Raw genomic sequence first — 23,337 nt, 5'->3', positions numbered from 1 at the left:
GGCGCCGGCAGAGAGTGCAATTAGTGCAAATTAGAAATTAATACGCTATGCATGAAACTGCAGAAATAGGAAATCATATATATTTTAAAATATAAAATTTCAATATTATTTTATTTTCAAATATTTAATTTGCAAAAATTACTTACTACCATACATTTTAAGACACATAAATACACAATATCATTTTGTGAAATCTACTATAATAAAAGAAAATTAATTTAGTACCGGTAATAATAATTTCAGTCGTCTTGGCTGCAATCCAATTCATTTGTTACATTATCGATAAATTCGGCGTCCTCTTGCACCCTTTTTCTATGAATGCTGTGCATCCCCAATCCACTTAGACTCTCGTCGCCCATCGCAGTTCGATTCCAAGTTTTGACGCGACGTAACGTACTAAATGAGCGTTCGATGGCACATGTTGTCGCCAGAAGAGTTAGACCAATTTTTATAGGCTCTGCTACAGTCAGGTAAAATGGTGTTGTTTCCCAAATGAAATCTGTATTTTCAATCAGGATTGTTGGTTCATTTTTTCTACAGCTCATCCATATGGTAGCTTCAGCGATAAAATTTGGTACGTAAAGACAATTTGTTTTTCGCAACAGCTAGAAATGACACTACTGTATCTGTTTTTTTTTTCATTTCATCTGGATAGAGCTGCATAAGCGAAATGATTTCTCGTGCATATGAGAGAAACTATCTCTCAGAGAACAAATAATAAAGTCCAAGTAGGGGATAAAGATTGTTCTTCTGAAGAAATCTTCTACCTTTTTTTTAGAAAGATGGTTCGACCCTTACGTTTTCCAACCACTCAAGAGAATTTTAATTCAACGCCTAGTTCTTCGCAAAGTTGTTGTGCTTTCTCATAGATGGTTTTGAACTCTGTTGGGGCATTATCGCGATGAGATTGAAACGCATGAGCTAGTTTTGCTACTTGATCGTTCACATCCATTATGTTCATATTCACTTGTTCAAGCTGGTTGCATACAGGTTCACGTTTGGAGGAATAAGCAGCAATCACTAGGAGGGTCACAATATAGGTCAGATTTGTTGCAGTCCTGTACAATTGATAAGCTTTGGTCTGTGTCTTCGAATTCATTGCGTTCTTTGAAAGTTCTTTCAGAGCTTTTACAGTGGTCAGAAAGTTCTCAGAAAATAATCTGATAGTTTTGTATTTTGTCGACCACCGCGTTTCATAAAAAAGAGGAATATTGGGAATCATATTCAGCCGTAAAGTACTGTCTCTAAAAAATGTATGATTTTTGTGTCATCCCAGAGATATTTCTCACTTCACTGACATCACTAAGATTATTGATGACAGATTAAGTATGTGGCTAGCACATTGAAAAAAACAGCGTCATAGGATATTGTCATTAATTAGTTTCTGAGCTCCACTAATATGCCCAGCCATTGCAGCACAGCCGTCATATCCTTGTCCAACTACCTTGTTTAAATCGAAATTGCAATTTTCCAAAAACCGGATAATGATTCCTGAAATCGAGTTTGGATCTTCCTTTTGGAGCGGCACATAAGGTAAGAATACCTCACAAACTATCAGTTTCATCTTTTCGTGATCACATTCACAGCGCAAATAGAGAACACTGATCGACTTATTGCTTTGTACCATTGATATCAGCAGTCTCATCAGCCAATCCGAGAAAAAAGATGAATGTTTTATCTTTTCAATTATCTTTAGTACATCAGCATAAGTTTCAATTAATTCAATTTGGATCTGATGTGACATGTACGAACAGTTTTTTGCTCCCGATTCCAAATGTTCCTTTAAAACTTTGTCTCCGAATACCATTCTAAAATGCAACATATCAATAAAAGAAGAGCCCTCATCCCTTTTCCCATTGCAGTGGAAGATCATGCTTCCCTCAAAACAAAATTGTTTGTACGATTGAACGAATTTTCACTCTGTTCTCTTCAACTTCCTTTTGATACGCAGAATACAAAGCGTCGTGAATACTGACTTGTTTTCTATCCATAACATTCTGAGAACTTCTGGAAGACGGAATCGCACCACGATGTCACTCACTTGCCGCACGAGCTTGTGTAACTTCGTGAAATTTATGATATTTAAGGCAAGGGGAGACAATAAATAATTGTCCTTGAAGTCCTCGTTGAGCTGGAGATCGAAACAATACACACACACTCGACAAAGAGGCCCTTTAGCAAAAGCTGAGTATGCTAACCATGGATATGCTGTCAGTCATTCAGATCGAAGTGTCCGTTTCGTCCCGTCCACGTCATTTTGAAAATTGTATGTTTGACCTGGAGCTCAAGGCTTCTTTAATAATTTTAGACGAATTTCATCATTAGTAGGAGAAATCGAATTCAAATATGACTCAATGTCCAATCCGTCCGATTGTCGATAGGATCGATTAACACTCTAATCCGAATGGAGAACAAGTTACGGTATTTAATTGTAGTATTTGTAGTTGTGGAATTGAAACAGTTGAGGTTTCTTGTTGATTATCCCTATCCCTACTGGTTGGTACTTGGAGTTGGAATTGGAATGGGTGTTGTAGACGTATGCCTTATGTCGCTCATCTTACTCAATTCAATTTCATTATTCCTCCTTAACAATAAAACGGCATACTGTACGCGCATAAATATTCACACACTACTCATGTATCTCCAGTACAAAAGCGAACTGAACTATTGTTTACATTAAACAGAGAGAACAATCTTCTATTAGCAGGTAACCACGCACACTGCACGTAACAACGTGTCTGAGTACTAAGTGACGGTGACGACACACAACACCAAAAAATTCAGATTTATGCTACGAATACATTGAAAAAACAATATACAGGAGTGTGGTGAGGATCAAGATGGCCGTGCTGTAATGGGCTAAGTGTGGAAAATTCAAATGCTCTAACCTTAAATTTCTGATCTTTGATATATACTTGTTTTGAAAGATGGGACATGACAGTTAAGCGGTCGAGCTTGGAACTACAGTGCTATGTTGCCAATATGGACTACCATGCGTTTGGAGAGAGGAATGACTCCTTTCTGTGACTGGGCGTTCTACAGGAGGCGTGTCTAATAAACCTACTGGATTGTTGGATACCTACATAAGAAATCATAGTCTCGTCTACAACGATTTTGGTCACTTCACGGCTTACTGCGTGACTATCTATAATGTTGAATATTGAATAACTTAAGTGATTTGAAATGGAAGATGTTAAGGAAGTTATTCCAGTATCATGTGATGTATGCGATAAAACTTTCACAAAAAAGTAGACTATAATTTATACAGACATTGTAAGAAAGTCCATGGTTTTAAAACTGGAGGCGGAGAAAAATTTAACGAGTGCAACGAACATTTCAGCACGTTGGCCTTGCTCCGAACTCATCATGTATTTAATCACGGATTTGAAGAAAAAAACTCAGTTTGAAATTTACATCACGACAGGGTGCGTTATGTTTATTTGATTACAAGCAACAAGTCGTGCTAAAGAAAAAAACATGTTATGTTTTATTTAACGACGCTCGCAACTGCAGAGGTTAGATCTGCATCGCAGGATGTGCCGGAATTTTGTCCCGCAGGAGTTCTACATGCCAGTAAATCTATTGACATGAACCTGTCGCATTTAAGCACTTAAATGCCATCGACCTGGCCCGGGATCATGCTAAAGATGTTTAGGATTACCTAGTGTAAAACTGGCCGGGAAAATTTCAGTATACGGATTCCTTACTGACAGTTAAGTGTATCTTAAAACACTAAAAAGAGCAGATTTACCTGCGTTTGCCGAATTCACATCATCATGCTTACGAAAAGACACTTTTCAGTGCCAATAATTTATTTTGTGTGCACAAGGTTGAAATTTTGAAAGAAGAGAGAAAGGAAGGAATCCGTGTTCTGAAATTTGTCACATACAAGGAAGATTATTAATGAAAAAAATACAATGAAAAGCGATGGCATTATTTGCAGTTTTTTTAAATAGACCTGTACAATTTTCTAGATTTGGGATCTACTGTTATTCTAATTACTTTTTTTGTAGTACAAAACTATTTTTTAAGGAAAAGGAAAAAAAAAATCTGAAGTATAATTGTAATAATCTACTTCCTTTGTGAAAAACCGACAGATGTTTTGTTCATCTTAATGGACCAAGATCATTTACGAAAATTACAAATGTACACATTTGTGTAACTCCACTATGAACATTTCCTCACATTGAAATAGATTTAAGGAAGTGCAAGGATTTCAACCGTTTGTATTCTGTTTAGGAGATATGATTGAAACCATTGGTATCCTATGTATTTAGTTCCATTGTATTGTAATTCCTTTAGTAGAATTTGAAGATATATACAATTGAAGGCTTTGGAGAGATCACAAAATATCCCTCCTATTTGTAATCTTGTATTAATTGCTTCCAGAATTTTATCAGTTAAATTAAATGTTGCTTGCTCAATTGATTTATTCTTCCTATATCTCGATATTGTTCTGGGATGAAAATGTAGTACCTATCCTTTTATACATAAGTTTTTCGAAGACATCTGAGAAATTTTGTAGGAAGGATATAGGCTTGTAATTTGTGGGAGTGGTTTTGTCTCATTTTTTGATAAAGGGATAACAATTGAATATTTCAATGTCCCTGGAAATTAATCATTGTAATTATTTCTCGTGAATTTGTTAAAATTTGTATATTTGACAAAGATGTAGGAAGAGCCACTTCTAAGAAATCGATGGTATAATAGTAATATTATTATTATTATCACTATTAGTTTTGTTGTTAAGCTGTTGGATGTACAGGTTATTAGTTGTTGGAAGGAAGTGTTGGTTGAATATATTTGCGATTTCTGTTTTATCCGAGGTTTCTGTATTAGCCTATTTGTTACAAGAGTTATAGCTTGTTTCCTTACTTCTAAACCTTCCGCACTCTTTTCTAATTATATTCCAAGTTGTTTTAATTTTGTTATCTTAGTTTAGAAATATTTTGTTAAAAGTAAATAATTTTTTTAAGGTGAACTTTTAATTTGGGATTGTTACTATTAATTATACTTTGAATATATACAGTCCTCTTAGGTACCAGTACATAGCCAGATTCTTAAATTTGGGAGAGGGGCATCATAAATTTTGGGAGGAGGAGACAAGTAATGTGTCACATTTTCTATAACAACATTATGTTGCTTATTCTTTGCCTTTTACTCTTTAATCCAACCAAAACTGTTAAAAACATGCAATCGCAATGGGGAACATACAGGTACAAAAATAATTAAACGAGGAAAATTGTAAAATATACTTTAAATGTAATGAATGAAGAGATACCTGTAATGAATCTCTGAAGAATAATAAGTAAATTCAAATCAAATTGAAGAAAAACGAAGTAATATAAACATAAATTGTAAAAGAAATTGATGCACAGGATTTGTTTAGAAGCTGTTAAATACAACTGTATTTTGCAATATTAAATTAGAAAAAAAAAGTAAAGATGCTTATAGGAAAGGAGAGAAAAGTCCTATTTAATAACACTTCGAAATATAATTACACTAGAAAAAATTTTCTCAATTTTTTTTGTAAAATTTAAAACAAACATCCATATCCTTATTCAGGTCCTTATAACTTAATTGTTTAATCAACCATCCGAAGACAGATTGGAACTTCATAATTGACACAAATAAGGCATCATTCATGAGGCAATTAAGCCAAGACATAATAGGTTAGGGTGGCCAGTTTCTTCCCCCCCCCCTCACTGCCCAGTAACATATTTCACTAATCACACTTAAAATGTATAAAAACAATTATTGTTCTTCCTCTGACACGTTGTCAAGAGAGATACACTGCCCGGTAATAAATGTACAGTACATATCAGCCAGAACCTCAACCAGAGGGGTGTAACTCAATATTATATACTTTCGGAGCGCTGTATTTCCTTGATCATGATATGGTTAATTACATTTTAAGATTTTTTTTTGGGCTGCCTCCAACAAGTTTGTGAATATGGAGTCATTTCTTATTTCCTGTAACTGCCTATGATACAATTAGGCCTAACTAGACCCAAAGCTGCTGTAATATTAATGTTTTTTTCCTTATAGACTCAAACGTACAGGTTCAAAATATCCCAGCATCTTACAAATGACATGGCTGCAGTGAAAAAAAGAAACATTGAGACTGCATAATATATCTCATTAAGCAATCCAAGGGCTTCTAATTTCTGAGTTCCCAAATTATCACACCATGCTTTCAGTCTCTAACAAGGGTAGAAAATAAATGGTATTTCTCAGACATTATAACTTGAAGTGACTGAGGTGACCTATCCATTATTGTCTCATTAACCTTTTTAAAGATATGCGTTGATAAATTTCAGCAAGGCTTTTCTTGAAAACACAGCTGCTTACAAATATCAAATAAGAGCTATACTTCAGGGATTGCTCCAATAATTGAAAGCAGCTGGTGACTGAAGGAATGAAGAAATAGGATGTGGCATTGAGATATCTCTCAATTAAAACTTGCACATCTCCAGACCTGCCTTTCATTTCTGATGCTTCCAATTCCTAAACTCTGTTTTGATCAGTGCTGAGTGAGTGTTCAGAGGGAAATTTTCTACATATTAAGCAATATGCAGCATTATTTATAACGGAGTACTCAAGCCAGTCCCGCGTCTTTTCTCCTTGTCAAGGAGGAGGTACGCAAAGGCTTCACTGCAGCCTGAGGCTTAGTGTGCTTATAACTCCTATTCTGTGAATGATTGTGTAGCTGAACAGCCGCGCTCCTGTACGAGTACAGCACGCCGCAGTGTGAACTTAACCTGGGCTGTGGTTTGGATGATGATAATAATGTGAATTAATAAGGCCAGAATGAGTCCGAGGTCCAACGCCGAAAGTTATCCAGCAATTCTGCTTTAATTGATTGATTGATTGGAAATCCCGGAAAAACCCCCAACCAGGATTTGAACCCGAGCCCGCTCATTACACGGTCAGATGTGCTAACCATTATTCTACAGCAGTGGACGTGCCATGTCTTACACCAGAATTAGAGAAAAGCCCAGCTATAGCCTCTGAGACAGTGACTGGACAGGCAGAAAGGAAAGGTTGAGTATGTTCACTATTATTAAGATCTTCGAGTGCGTGAGAAAGAGTGGAATTTTTTTTTTTTTTCATTTCTGTATTCTGAATAATGCTGGGCAAACTGACACTGACGTTAGGTATGACTTCTGCACTCAAGTCCTTGGAAGTATCCAAAGATCCACTATTTCTACTTGTGTTTGACTCTGCGGCTGCTGCTGTTATTTTCTCAGAAAACGAAAACTCAAGATTGATTTCTGTTTTGAACTCATTGTGATATGTTTTGGCTAACTTGATCAAAAAAAGAAGAAGAAAAGAGCAGCCAATTTCCTATTTGTAGGTTATAAGCTATATTAAACACATTATTATTACTGTAGGAGAAAAAAATGTAAGATTAGTATGTCCAGATAGCACAAGGTAAAATAGTAAAATATTATTTCCTTATGATACATGATGTTTTATTTATTTGAGGAAGATAAATAATTATTATTAGAACATATGTGGATCATATGAGGTAAGCACAAAATAGGAAAGACTGAAGAATGCTGGTTTGCAGTGAAAGACCTGCCCATGGGCATAACACTTATGTAAATATGTATTGGAACATTAGTGTACATTTCTCTGTTTTTACGGGGGAGAGGCCAAAGACTTGCACTGCAGCCTAAAGCTTATTGTGCTTCTGAATTTGATGTTTTCATATAGCCTATTTTGATACCTTACAGTTGGAATTAAAACAACAGAAAATAATACTTTTTTAAAAATATCTGAACTGAAGAATATTCCATAGTATGAAATAATTAAGAATAATAACTATAATGCAATAAGCTTATGACATCTAATCCGCCATGACGTGAATAAAGATTGATGAAATAAATAAATAAATAGGCTAAATTATGCAATATTACCAATAAACAAAAGGATAATGAAGGTAATTTTATAAATTCAATTAACTGAATAATCATTCAACTACTTACGAACATTATTTCACCTGAAATGGATCATCACAGCCCATTCCGAATTTACAAATAATCGAAACATTGAATGAAGGGTACACGGGAATAACGATCAAGGTCCATTTTAGAAAGTTTCGAGAAAAACGAATTTTAAAGTTTAAGCACTTAATGCTTTGTTTTTTGTGTATTTAATAGAAATTGGCGTAGTGGAATGTCAAGAACGATTATTTCTTTTTACTAGCTAGACCACATGATAGTACTTCCTTTCCACTATAATATGGCATTATTAATTCAATTTCGATTTTTGATGGACCTTGATCGTTTTTCCCGTGTACCCTTCTATTCCTTTCACATTTAGGGAGGCTCTCTACACTCCCCTGGCTACTGGGCTGCTCTTAATTTCACAAGGGATTTTTATGACTTGTGTAATCCATTGGCTATAGGTGTGTTGGAATTTTTATAATTTTATTATAGATTCAAAGATATTTAAGAATGTATTTTGAAACGCATCGAATTTACTATTCATGTCATCGTTATATCCTGATTCTCAGGTTTCATATTTTAACTTAGATTCAAAGTGCTTTAAATATTCTTCATTTATGACAACCAAACTTTAGACTGGTGTTTTGTTGCAACAAGATTATTGTGAATAGTTATTGGTTGGGCATCATGACCTGAAAGAGCATTTATAATGGAAACTATACAGTACCGTAACTTTCTAATCTACCCTTTCTTAAAATTATATAATGAATTGCAAAAGTCGATCTTTTTTTTTTTCCAGTTGGAAAGTTACTTTCTAGTGTTCTCAGTAAGATAATATTTCAGTTTCCGTAAAACATGTAGACCCATTTGTGTTTTTAACATGTGAGGCGTCTAGAATCAAAACCCGCCAAGTCCATCGAAGAAAAAAAATGAGATAAAGTTATTTTTCTGTGTATCTTCGCATGGCCAATCCGATGCTGGCATTATTTTTCTGCAATATCTGCTGGATTCCTCTGAAAAAGCTGGACAATAGTTAGGGTTAGTTTCAATATCCGCTAGATCCAACTGAATTTCGGCCATTGTTAGTTTCAAAAACCTCCAAGTCCCTTTCTGCCAATCAGGTTGTGGGACTGCTTTACCCAGCATTCCTCAGCTGTGCGATGTTGATTTATTATTTGTGTGGTTAAGCTCTTGTTAAACCTTATTAAGTTTAATTTCTACTCTAATAATATTCAGAGAAATGGTGGATAGAATGAGCAGTGAGTTACAAAAATGTTCTTACCAATTAATAATTAATTACATAATTTTGTCGGTACTCCTCTTGTGCCCTTCTGCTATACCAGCTTGTAATCATGCTGTTGGCAGTAAATGGAAATCCAATAGTTTAACTTTGTTGGACATAAAGAAGTTCCATTCCGTTTTCTACTCTTCATCAGATAACCAGCAATAAGACAATTTTATTACTGCACAAAATAAAAATACAACAATGATTGGAATGTGGTCTAAATGGCCACTTGCTGAAGCACCTCCAACTATTAAAAAAGTGTAAATTACATTTCCTGTGGTTGGGCATTCATTTCTCCCTCCCGATCGCATATTTGGAGTAATCGAAAAAGAAATAAGGAAGAATATAAATATATTATTGGCAAACATGGAACAGTGTTTAATCTTGAAAATGAAGATGTAGGCGTACCTCTTCAAGACTGGAAGAAAGAGGCAGACATAATTTTAAGATCTCCTGCTATTTTAAGTTCAGTGTCTGTAAAAGATTTATTTTAAGACGGTCTGCATTGAAAGAACAGGTAACAGCACAAGATGAGTTTAACTATAGAACTGACACCGTTGTTGCAAAGGAAGTAACAAGAAAAAAACAATAGAATTGAACGTGAAGAATAAGAAGACGAAGAAGAAACTGTTAATCTGGAGGAAGAGGAATGTGACAATATTGTGTAAAATTTGTATGAACTTAAAAAGTGAAACATATATTCAAATTTATACACTTTTCAGTTTCAAAATCAGTTAGGTGCTAATTTAACCTCACGAATTTGTTAGTTTCAATGAAGGGGCAATCCTGTTATTTATTTGAACGTATCTAATGATAATAAAATATTTGATAAAAGCATTGTTTATATCCCAGGAATGTTTATTTATATGGAAACAGTTTTTTCCATTTTCCCACAAATTTTGTTTTATGGACTTGGAGGGTTTTGATTCTAGACGCCTCATATAGACTATGTGTTATACATTTTCTATTACCAATAAGGAAATGTTGGAAGTATCCAGAGAGCAATCTGCATAAACCTCTTGCTTCATTCTAATTGTACAACACAGAGTTCTAAATCTGCTCTCTGCTAAATTTTGAAAAGCTATTATCATTATTGAAATTCATTTAATTTCTAACAAATATACATACAGTACATCTCCCTTCTCAAAATTCTGCCACATTAGTCAGCTCCTAGTTTGCAAAGAGTGTGCCAATAATTCTTGCTGTTTCCAATGATAAGTCATGCACTATATGGATTTAATTTTTTTATTAAGATTTGAAACAAGTGTTAATTGTTCCAGTGACTAGTTTTTAAAATATTCGATGAAATAAACTGAACTTACTATCGGTACTTTATGTTTTTCAATTACAAAATATTATTTCTATTTGAACTGTGCAAATTACGTCTACCTGTACTTTTTTCTTCTCATTTTGGCTTTAATTAATATTTTATCATAAAAGGCACATACCCTATGATGAAGGCCTTATTGGCAATCACAGGGAATGAACATTATATAATTTCAAGAGATCAAAGAGGACAGCAGAAACCAGTTTGGCTAAGTCAGATGTTGTAATGGAAGGAATTACATTATTTTCATATTAATGATTTTCCAAAAATAATATCACATTATGCCTGAAAATATTCAGAGAAAGAGTACTTGCCTAATTAGTTAATTTGTAGGAAAATGTTCAAACTGTACGTTGAAAAATGTGAAAATGATGGCATAACTACTGAAAGGAATAATTTTTTTTATCGAAATATATTCACAACATAGAATTTAACTTGCCCTTCCAATTGCCTAAAGTGATTTGTGCGATACATGCTACAGATTTTCACATATGAATGCCACAGACAACGAAATTCACCATCAAGATCAGGATGCTCACAATGAACAGAAATGTTTAGCGAGGGCTAGAAAAGACAACATTGAGGCGGAAACTGCAACTGGAAAATTCATTTAGCTGAATTTGATCTGGAGACTGTCTGCTACTGTCCCAAAACAGATGCTGAAGCATTATTTTATGGGCGAAGATTGGCTGTATACAACTTAACTGTATACTATACAACTTCTATAGAGAAGTCGCATGCTATGTGGAGTGAAAGAACTGCCAAACGTGGATCTGCAGAAGTTGCTTCATGTCTTTTTAATTTCCTACAAAAAATGCAGATGGTAAGGAATGAAATTCCTTTTCAACACATGCGGTGGACAAACCAGAAATGTAAATATGTCTGTTATGTTTCTGAATGCTGTTGGGCATCTTGACATCCCTTTAATCAATGATATGTTCTTTGAGTCAGGCCACAAATAGAGTACGATTCTGATCATGTCTCAGTAGAGAAAAGAACAAAATTATTTCACATCGGGATGATTCACTATTGTCAGAATGACAAATAAAAAATATCATATAATTGAAATTCAGCATGTACCGAATTTTTCAGATCTGAGGCGCCACATGAGAAAGGACAGAAAAGTTGTCACTGATGTAAATAATATCAATTGGCTCAAGATGGCCTGGTTTCAGTACAGGAAAGAAGACTTAGAACACACTTATTTTGAATACAGCAACAGGACTTCTCAAGAATTTGGGTTTAGAAGAGTATTAATCCACAGAACTAAAACAAGAATGCGAGTTTCTTTCACAAATCAGCCTTTGTTTTCTCTCCAGCTCCTATTCAGAAACAAAAACTTAAAGATCTTCTGGATCTACGCAATGTGAGGATTATTCCTGACCAGTATCATCACAATGCTATAAGTAATTAATAAATGATGTTACAGACGGGAAAGGAGCGAAAGTTAATGAAGGTTGATAATGATGATGATAATCAGCATTGTGATGCACTTTTGGAAAGCTATGATAAGTAGAGAAATCCAGTTAAGAAAGCCAGCTATAACGGCTAGTATGGGGACCATCGTGTTAATCACACGATACCTCTATTCAAGTTAGATTCCACCTCTGCTTAAGCATCTGTGCTTGAGGCCTGCAACTGGCTGGTCGGTCTGGACCCTTAAAGTTCTGTAGCGCTACGAATTATATTATTATTATTATTATTATTATTATTATTATTATTATTATTATTATTATTATCATTGAGGGCTATTCCTTCTTCGGTATAACAATTTTTTACTATTGTTTCAGTAATAAAGGTTTGTGTAAAAGTCGTTGTATTTTGTTATGGTAAATTATGGTATATTGCCATCAGTTTAGTATTTTAAGCATTTTGGAATATTATTATTATTATTATTACTTACTTACTTACTTACTTACTTACTTACTTACAAATGGCTTTCAAGGAAACCGAAGGTTCATTGCCGCCCTCACATAAGCCTGCCATCGTTCCCTATCCTGTGCAAGATTAATCCAGTCTCTATCATCACACCCCATCTCCCTCAAATCCATTTTAATATTATCCTCCCATCTACGTCTCGGCCTCCCTAAAGGTCTTTTTCCCTCCGGTCTCCCAACTAACACTCTATATGCATTTCTGGATTCGCCCATACGTGCTACATGCCCTGCCCTTCTCAAACGTCTGGATTTTAAGTTCCTAATTATGTTAGGTGAAGAATACAATGCGTGCAGTTCTGTGTTGTGTAACTTTCTCCATTCTCCTGTAGCTTCATCCCGCTTAGCCCCAAATATTTCCCTAAGCACCTTATTCTCAAACACCCTTAACCTATGTTCCTCTCTCAGAGTGAGAGTCCAAGTTTCACAACCATACAGAAAAACCGATAATATAATGTTTTATAAATTCTAACTTTCAGATTTTGGACAGCAGACTGGATGATAAGATCTTCTCAACCGAATAATAACACGCATTTCCCATATTTATTCTGCGTTTAATTTCCTCCCGAGTGTCATTTATATTTGTTACTATTGCTCCAAGGTGTTTGAATTTTTCCACCTCTTCGAAGGATAAATCTACAATTTTTATATTTCCATTTCGTACAATATTCTGGTCACGAGACATAATCATATACTTCGTCTTTTCGGGATTTACTTCCAAACCGATCGCTTTACTTGCTGCAAGTAAAATTTCCGTGTTTTCCCTAATCGTTTGTGTATTTTCTCCTAACATATTCACGTCATCTGCATAGACAAGAAGCTGATGTAACCCGTTCAATTCCAAACCCTGCCTGTTATCCTGAACTTTCCTAATGGCATATTCTAGAGCGAAGTTAAAAAGTAAAGGTGATAGTGCATCTCCCTGCTTCAGCCCGCAGTGAATTGGAAAAGCATCAGATACAAACTGACCTATACGGACTCTGCTGTATGTTTCACTGAGACACATTTTAATTAATCGAACTAGTTTCTTAGGAATACCAAATTCAATAAGAATATCATATAATACTTCCCTCTTAACCGAGTCATATGCCTTTTTGAAATCTATGAATAACTGATGTATTGTACCCTTATACTCCCATTTTTTCTCCATTATCTGTCGAATACAAAAAATCTTATCAATTGTCGATCTATTACGCCGAAAACCGCACTGATGATCCCCAATAATTTCATCTACGTACGGAGTTAATCTTCTCAAAAGAATATTGAACAAAATTTTGTACGACGTCAACAAAAGTGATATTCCTCGAAAGTTACCACAGTTGGTTTTGTCCCCCTTTTTAAAAATAGATACAATTATGGACTCCTTCCATTGTTCTGGTACAATTTCCTTTTCCCAAATAGCAACTACAAGTTTACAAATTTCGCTATATAATGCACTTCCACCCTCTTGTATTAATTCTGCTGGAATTTGATCGATACCTGGAGACTTGTACTTTTTCAGATTTTCTATCGCAATTTCGATTTCTGAAAGCGTGGGTTCGGGTATAAATGGCTCAGCAGTTTGTATTTGAATTTCGTCCCGATCATTTCTATTTGGCCTATGTACATTTAGTAGTTGCGCAAAATAGTTTTTCCATCTGTTTAGGATTGATGGAGAGTCTGCAAGCAAGTCACCATTCTCATCCTTGATCACGTTTACCCTTGGCTGATATCCGTTCTTAAATTCCTTTAAACCCTTATATAAATCTCGAATGTTTTTATTCTTACTATTTGTTTCTACCTCATTCAGTTTTTCCTTCAGGTAACCTCTCTTTTTATTCCTAAGTGTACGACTTGCTTCCCGTCTTTCATAGAAATAATTGTGTCTCTTCTCCTCAACTGGATCCTGTAAGAATTTCAATTTTGCCTGTTTCCTCCTTTCTACTACCATGCAACAATCTTCATCAAACCACGGTTTCTTTTCCTTAGTTTCATAATAACCTATGCTCTGCTCAGCTGCAATTTTGATACTATCTTTGATATTTTCCCAAACGCTATTAACATCTAATTCTTTCTCAACTTCGTCGGAACTTCCTAAAGTGGCAAACCTATTCGAAATTCCGACCTGATAATTTTGCTTAGCTTCCTCGTCCTTTAATTTCAAAATATTGAATTTAGTAATATTAACTTGTTGCTCTACTCGCTTGGCTACTGATAATCTTTCTCTTAATTCTCCAGTCACCAAATAATGGTCAGAATTACAGTCTGCAACCCTGAAAGTTCGAATATCTACTATACTAGTATGTCGCCGTTTATCTATCAAGATGTGATCTATTTGGTTGTGTGTCAATCCATCTGGAGAAGTCCAAGTATATTTATGTATATCCTTATGGGGGAATGTTGTACTTTTGACAATTAAATTTTTCGATGTGGCAAAGTTGACTAATCTAACTCCATTGTCACTGCTAATTGCGTGTAGGCTCTTTTTTCCAATAGTTGGTCTAAAAATATCCTCCCGTCCTACTTTAGCGTTGAAATCCCCCAATAAAATTTTCATGTGATATCTAGGGAACTGATCAAAAGTATGTTCCAATTCCTCATAGAAGCTATCCTTTATATGGTCGTCTTTCTCTTCTGTAGGGGCGTGAGCATTTATAACTATGATGTCGCACCATCTACCCTTAAGTACTAAATATGAAAACCTGTCACTGATAAATTCGACCTTTTTTACTGCTGATTTTATTCTTTTATGAACAAAGAATCCTGTTCCTAATTGGTGATTATTGTTTCCTTCCCCATAATACAACAAGTAATCTCCTATTTGTGATATGCCATTCCCATCGAACCTAACCTCTTGTACTCCCACGAAGTCTATTCTATATCTAGCTAGTTATTTTGCTACTAATGTTACCCCTCCTGTTCTATAAAGACTAGTTACGTTCCAAGTGCCAAATCTCAAAACCTTATTCCTTTGCTGTGGTCGTGCCAGAGAATCAGTCCTATTCCGAGGCTTATTGTAGGGATTCGTAACAAGCTGTTTTTTTACGGTGATGGGTTGTTAGCCCTTCGCCCAACCCCCAAGCTGGAGGACCACCCCTTATCGGCTGTCCACGACTGCTTATTCAATATATTCGCAGCTACCGTCCATATCTGGAGGCCGTCTCCTCTATCCGCGACCTGAGGACGCGCCATGCCGTGGTGATAGGGACCCACCATACATGGATTATTATTATTATTATTATTATTATTATTATTATCACCGAGGACTATTCCTTCAGTATAACAATTTTTTACTATTATTTCAGTAATACAGGTTTGTGTAAAAGTCATTGCATTTTGTTATGGTAAATTATGGTATATTGCCATCAGTTTAGTATTTTAAGCATTTTGGCATATTATCCAGCACCTTGCTAATCAATATGAGAAGAAAGACTTAGAAAACCGTTTGTTTCACAATAATTAGATCTAATTACACAATAATATACAAATACTTCAGTGCATTGTTTCTATTGTCATTAATATTAAAATCAAGTGTAACTTGCTAAAAGAATAATTTATTTAAAGTCAAAACAACGTATCTACAACACAGTCTTTTTTTTTTCTTATGTAACACTTAGCTTAAATACAAAAAAATTGTTGAGCGGGTGTAAACATAGGCGTACTCTAATAACAATGAGTTATCACATATGTCGCACACAATAACATAGGCGGTAACAGTGATAGTGTTTCAGTTGTTGCAAAACTTCTTTTGCATTTATCTCAAAACATGAATTTTGTAGATACGTCGTTACGACTCTAAACCCCCGAGTTTAGGCCCACAAACGTGTTCTACTCGTTAAAGTTTTGCATGGTGTAGTGAAGTAAGTATCTTAATGTATAAAAGTGAATGTGGGTATGTATGTTCTCGATACAAATCTACGCGCTTTGACTGATTTGTGCCAAAGTTTGCAAATTTAACCTTCATAACCAGGAGAAAAACATAGGCTACATTAAAATTGTGAAAATGAACGTGAAATTAATTAAACAAATAAAAATTAAAAATAAATACGGTGAAAAATTCATATATAATATTAAAATGCAATTTTCTGCAGTCAGTTTCTTTATTATTGTCTGTTGTATGCAACATCGACTTTCACGAATCCATGGAAATTATAACACGAAACTAAATTACATTGTTAATACACATCATGAAGGCTAAACTCTAGAAGACAATTAATAAGTAAGTATATTTACGCAGTCCAGGACCGTATTATGAATTTCTCGATGCAGTTGTACATAGTGAGCAGGCTGCGTGTATCCAAATGAATTCTTTGAAATGACAAGGATTGCTAACACATAATTTAATACTTAATATTGAATCACCAATAGTACTATTGCGAAATACTGACCCACCAAAATTATGCAATGGAAAGAGAATTGGTGAGAAAAAACTCATGAAAAACGTTTTAGAAGTGACAATATTAACTGTCAAAACGAAAGGAGAAGATGTTTTCATCTATTGTACAGTATTTCTACGATACCCACTAAAATGCCTTTCGATTTTAAGCAACTGCAATTTCAATGCGACTAGCATTTATGGCCATTTATTAAAATGAATCTCAAGGACAGTCGCTTAAAGTTGCAGACATTAACTTAAAAACTGAGTGTTTTTCCACATTCTCAACTATATTTTGTACAAAGGAGTGAAAAAAAAATATTTTACACATATCAAAAAGCACTTCAATGATACTTTTGTAATTTTGCTAATGTAGTATGTGAATGTAAGTAAGCTCACTGAAAATAACATTGTATTAATTATTCATGTCGAAAATTTATTACTGCGAAATTCTATCAGTATAATCACGTTGCCAATGTAGTATGTTATGCGTTGTGGAAAGAACAATCTCTTAGGGCCATATTCATAGACATTTTTAGCGCGGGCTTTCGGTGGATGATCAGCGTTTTTCGTATTCATAAACCAGTGTTAGCGATAGGATATGATTTTAATTCTGTACAAGTAACCAGTAGCACGTGCTGCGAAATGTCTATGAATAGCACCCTAAATTTCTAAAATACTGGCATACGTCTCTCAGAATATTAGTCTTTATGTTAAAAAATGACTTCTTGCGAGTTTATGTTGTATCTGTATTCTGTATATAAAATAATAATATAACTAGTATGTTCTGAATTTGTGAGATATAATTTCTCAAGTCATGATTTAAAAAATAAACTGGATATTAAACAGGGACATCATTTTATTTTTACTAACATTTTTAATATTGACCTGGCTATACCTCTGGATCAACGCCGTTTGCTACCCCTTCCACGACTGGAGTTCGATGATACTGGCGTAATATACAAACAAATCACTTCACTAGGTATAGGAGGAAAGAAATGTAGTTCATCCATTTACGTAAACTAGGAAATATCGCGCTTTTGAGTTTGATCATTTTCATTAGGTTTTTGTTTAATCAAAATACAGCACAGTATTAACAATGAGTGTTTTTACTCACGAATCGAGCTGTCCATGTGGACGTATTCATTATGCAGTGTATATTATACTGTCTACAGCACGTTAGCGTACAATATAGAGAATGAAGTTAAATTGAAGAATAATCATAATATGGATAGGTATTTAAACAAATTTTTGAAAATGGTGGCCGTTCATTTCGATACGGGTTTCAGTTCTTTTGTGCATATTATCGCACTATAGACTATTATACCTAATTCCAATTACAAGTTTCGTCCTTCGTACTAGTAACTCATGTTGAAATAATTCTATACCTATTATATAAAAGAGTACCTTACGTACTGTAAATTCAATCTTCACTTCTGCCCGACCCGCACAGATATAAAATTACTCAGACATGCTATCTACTGTCCGTCCAAGTGGTTATGCCGCAGGATCGTAGAAAGGGGGGAAATCACGTGACAATTAATTACTTAACGAGGCCCTTTTATTTAAGTTATTTTAAACAGTTGTATAATATTACGTAAAGTCCAATTCCTAATAGAAATTAATGTTTTCAGAAAAGAGCTAAGACAGCCCTGCTTTAGAGGGGCGAACAGAAGCAGGTGGAGGAAATATGAATGCGACGTAGGCAAACGGACAGTACCTGTGCGAAAATATGATTCAATATTGAAAGCTCTTGCGTCACTGGAAAACGCGAACATATTTCTGGAACGTACTATACTTACTAACTCAGTCCTGTTTACTATATGCGGTCTTGGATCTGTGTGTAGAGGACAGTTGGAACTTCATTAGTAGAAGGGGTGGGAGTGAAGTACATTCAAAAACTCAGGTACAATAAAAATTGAAGTAAAAATAAAATGATGTCCCTGTATAAGCGAGCGTACAGTTGTCAATAAGCACTGGTAGTGCACTGACGCAAGTTGAGCGCGGCTCTGACATTGCAAGTAGAGATGCATTGACCTCAGGAAATGTTACGGAAGAACATTCAATCCAAGAAAGTGAAAATGCATAGGAGTGTTCAACGGGTAATTTTAGCAGGGGAGAAAGAAGTAGTAAATCGGAATATACGAGATCTAAATAATGAAGGAAGAACTAATAATAATGAATCAGGTGACTACAGACAGGAGATTGAAAGGGTTAAGTTAAACATAGAGGGACACAGTGAGAAGATTGAGGGAGTACGCAGAGTATGCTACGAGATCTTCAAACTGGAGGTAAGAGCAGAAGACATCGAGGAGACTTATAGAATCGGATTAGGATGTAAAATACCTATTGTGATAAGATTCTCAAATATAGTAACCAAAGAAAAAATATTAAGGAACTTAGGCCCGTAACACACTTGCAGAATTTTCTCCAGCGAGAAATGTGTTGCGAGAAAATTAAAAAATTGATAACATGGATTCAAATGGACGTCCACACACTGGAAGAGATTCTCGCTCGAGGCAAAACCCTCGCGCAAGTTTCTCGCTGGAATCGGTAGCTCAGCGAATTTTCTTGACACATTTATCAAAGATGTTTAACATTTATACTCTTTATGACGATTGAATGTAGAAAAAGATCAGAGGTGGCGATAAATTGTATAGTTTTTATTTGAAAATGAGGAAAGATGGCTGATAATTGCAGTCAGAAACTTATCGAACTTGTACGATGCCACTCGTAAGCCTATTTATATGATACATGGGATGAAAACTATAAAAACACGAAACTTAAAGAAGAAATCTGGAGATTATCTGAAAATAAATAGGGCTATATTTTATTTTGATGAGATTTAATAGTATTAATTAAACATTTGAAATAATGTATCTATATGTCATAACAGTTTACATAATTTTAATCACAACATAGCAAAGGATTCTTTATCATATCATGAATGGCAAAAAACTGTGGTCCATTGAACCTGAAATAACGCCTAAACGTATCATCATTCAAATCGAAACCAGTGTCCAAAACTCGCCCTTATTTTCGTAAGATACAATGTGATTTTCAGATATTTGTGGCTTTAATTTTAGGCCTACTTTTTCTTCTCATTAACAAAATATGTTCATGTAACTCCATTTCCTCATCACCTGAATACTCAGATTCAACATAGCGTTCGTACGTAATTTGTAAAGTACAACAATATACTTACAGGTTATATATTTAAGTCCGACAATATACGTAAATACATAACCTATAATATTTCTCCCAACGAGTCATTACTATAATCAGAAAAATGCTTTCTGCATGAAGGCATTGCATAGATGATCATAGCGAGATGTGATCTGTGATAGCGAGAACTCGCCAAGTGTGTGGAGGAAGGCTCTTCGCCTCTTTCTCGCAACACATTTCTCGCTGGAGAAAACTCTGCAAGTGTGTTACGGGCCTTACACAGAGTGCGAGGAACGGGAATGAGAGTTGAGAAAGATCTGAGCTACGAGATCAGATGTAAAAGGAAGTTACTACTCCCTTTCATGAAGGCAGTAAGAGCGAATGGTCACTTTGCAAAATTATATTAAGACATTAAAAATCAATGGGAAATTCTATGACGTAGAATTCTATAAGGCAAATGAAGATCATCCAATATTTGGATGAAGTACGAAGAAGCGAGAACATCAATATGCAAAAGAGCAGAGGAGATCTGAAGACAGGAGGTCACAAGGTACGAACGGGCAAACTGATGGAAGTATAATCGTGAGGAAGGGGAATGATCAAGAGAAAAAGAAAATGAAGCAACCGCAATTATCGCATAAACTGGAAAGTAGGAAAAGTGAAGACAATCATTGGCATGGATTAATACCGACCAGCCCAACTAAACAGATGTTAAGAGAAGATCGTGACAGGTGATGGACAGTCTGCTTAATCAGCAATTGTGGTGGAAAGTGATTATCAAAATAAGATCATTGACCAGGTACCTATAGACGACGGAGAATTAGCTGAATTACAGATTGCGCCGGAGGAAGCGAGACAGAACAAAGGAATGCTGAGATCAAGAATTCTGAAGAAGAAAACATATGCGAAGGCAATGAAAGTTAATGACACGAGTAAAAATACAAGTGATTTGGGAAGTGATTCAACCAGATTAGTGGGAAGGAAGGTCAGTGCTGCGAGGGGAAGTGAAAGTTTTTCTGTCAGTGCAAGATCTGAAATGGTGAGAAGTGAAGTGAAGAATAAGAATGACGAGTTTAATTCAGGACCCAGAACAGGAGTAGCGTCAGCAAGTAACCTGGCTACAAAACACGACATTCTGCGAATTATGAACAGTTGTTTAGAGATAATAAAATAGGTAAGGAGTATGGGGGTGGAGGCTAGCTAGGATGGCGAAGTATAATATGTAGAAAATTGGTGAGATCGGAAAATGAAAGGTACACATGAAACAGGCATAATAACGAGCATATTGGACAATGGTGTAATAAGTTTTAGTATCAAGTATTTTTAGAAACAGTGTGTGTTCGATATAGTCTAATAAAATAGGTAAGGACTATGGGGGAGGAGGCTAGCTAGGACGGCGCAGTATAATATGTAGAAAATTAGTGAGATCGGAAAGTGAAAGGTACAGATGAAACAGACATACTAACGAGCATATTGGTGTAATAAGTTTTAGTATAAGTAGGGTAAAATAGGGTCTGTTGGACAGTCGGGCATGTTGGACACTCCGTACTTTAACGTGTTACCACGCCACTTGTGGGCACCACATTCTGCTAGAAGTCAATGACGGAAGTAGCCCCACTCGTGGCTACTTCCGTCATTGACTTCTAGCTGATTGTGGTGCCCACAAGTGGCGTGGTAACACGTTAAAGTACGGAGTGTCCAACATGCCCGACTGTCCAACAGACCCTAGTTTACCCTATTATTAGAAACAGTGTGTGTTCGATATAGTCTAAGTGATCTGAAAATCAAGAACAGAGTGATAAAAGTGTCAATTCTGAATGAATTAGAGAAGTGTAATAGGAAGTTAAGTATAACGAGAGAGATAATTGAAAATAGGTGAGGAGTCTGGCGGAGGAGGCTAGTTAGGATAGCAAGTATAATATGTAGAAAATTAGTGAGATCTGAAAAAGGAAATGCACACAACAAACAGACATAATAATGAACTTATTGGACAATGGGGTAGTATGTTTTAGTAACAAGTATTATCAGAAACAGTATGTGTTCGATATAAGTGTACTGAAAATAAAGAACAAAGTCGTAAAAGTGGCAATTTAGAATGATCTAAATCAAGTTGTTAAGTTTTTAAAGGTGAGAATTTTTTAATGTTCTAAATCAAGTTTTAGGTTTTTTTTTAAAGATGGATTTTTTTTTTAATTTTATTGGGTTATTTTACGACGCTGTATCAACATCTAGGTTATTTAGCGTCTGAATGATATGAAGGTGATAATGCCGGTGAAATGAGTCAAGAGTCCAACACCGAAAGTTATCCAGCATTTGCTCGTATTGGGTTGAGGGAAAACCCCGGAAAAAACCTCAACCAGATAACTTGCCCCAACCGGGATTCGAACCCGGGCCACCTGGTTTCGCGGCCAGACGCGCTGACCGTTACTCCACAGGTGGACCTTAAAGATGGAAATAATGATCAATTTAAATGGGGTCTAAAGTCAAATTATAAGAGTGTCTATATAAGGTATATCTGTAATGAACGTAATTATGGCACCGGATACAAAAATTGTGAGGTCCACATTACATGGATATAAATGTTGGCAATCAAATACAATGCAATACAATACAATACAATAAGCGGGCGTACGCGATCAAGAGGTAAAAAAAAATCTTCCAATATAAATTAAAATATACGTATAGGCTATATTGATTCTTTGGTACGACCGATACAGAGATAAATTTTGGCTCACAATGACACCCCAACGGTTTCAGACTGGGAACAAGGGAATTCCCTGTTCATCGTCAACTGTTCCTGAAATTTAAGTGAAAGCATACATAGACATGAAGTTACGTAAAATGTCTGTCAGCACAGCAAAGATCAATGTACAGATCTTATAATTACTTTATCTCTGCTTCTGTGCAACGTCACATTCGCGGTGGGGAGGAAAGGAGACGGCAGAAAGGTTATAATGATTTTTAACACGCTGACTCCCACAATTAAGATAAGCAATTTGGAATTTAACAGTCTCTGACCGGCAGAGATAAAATATAAGATCTGAAGAACATTGAGTTAACGTTAAGTGGGCCGAGAGGTGCGTTTTTGTTTTGCTGAACTTCAAGGCAAGAAAGATTGGACGAGAGCTGTAGGAGAGGTCAGGGTCCTTCATGGACTGTAGCGCAGGAGAATGGAGAATGAAAATCAAAGCAAAGCTAACTCATTTAAAGTTTGTGTAGTTGTAGGTTTTATATATTTTCGTTTGGTTTTATTTTATTTGCAGTTTGATTTTTCTATTATTTTATTTGTATTTGTGGTGATGTGGAAGAGAAGGTCTGAC

Source organism: Periplaneta americana, chromosome 1 (assembly GCF_040183065.1).
Source record: "Periplaneta americana isolate PAMFEO1 chromosome 1, P.americana_PAMFEO1_priV1, whole genome shotgun sequence".
Classification (NCBI taxonomy): domain Eukaryota; kingdom Metazoa; phylum Arthropoda; class Insecta; order Blattodea; family Blattidae; genus Periplaneta; species Periplaneta americana.
Note: the sequence above shows the minus strand (reverse complement) of the source record.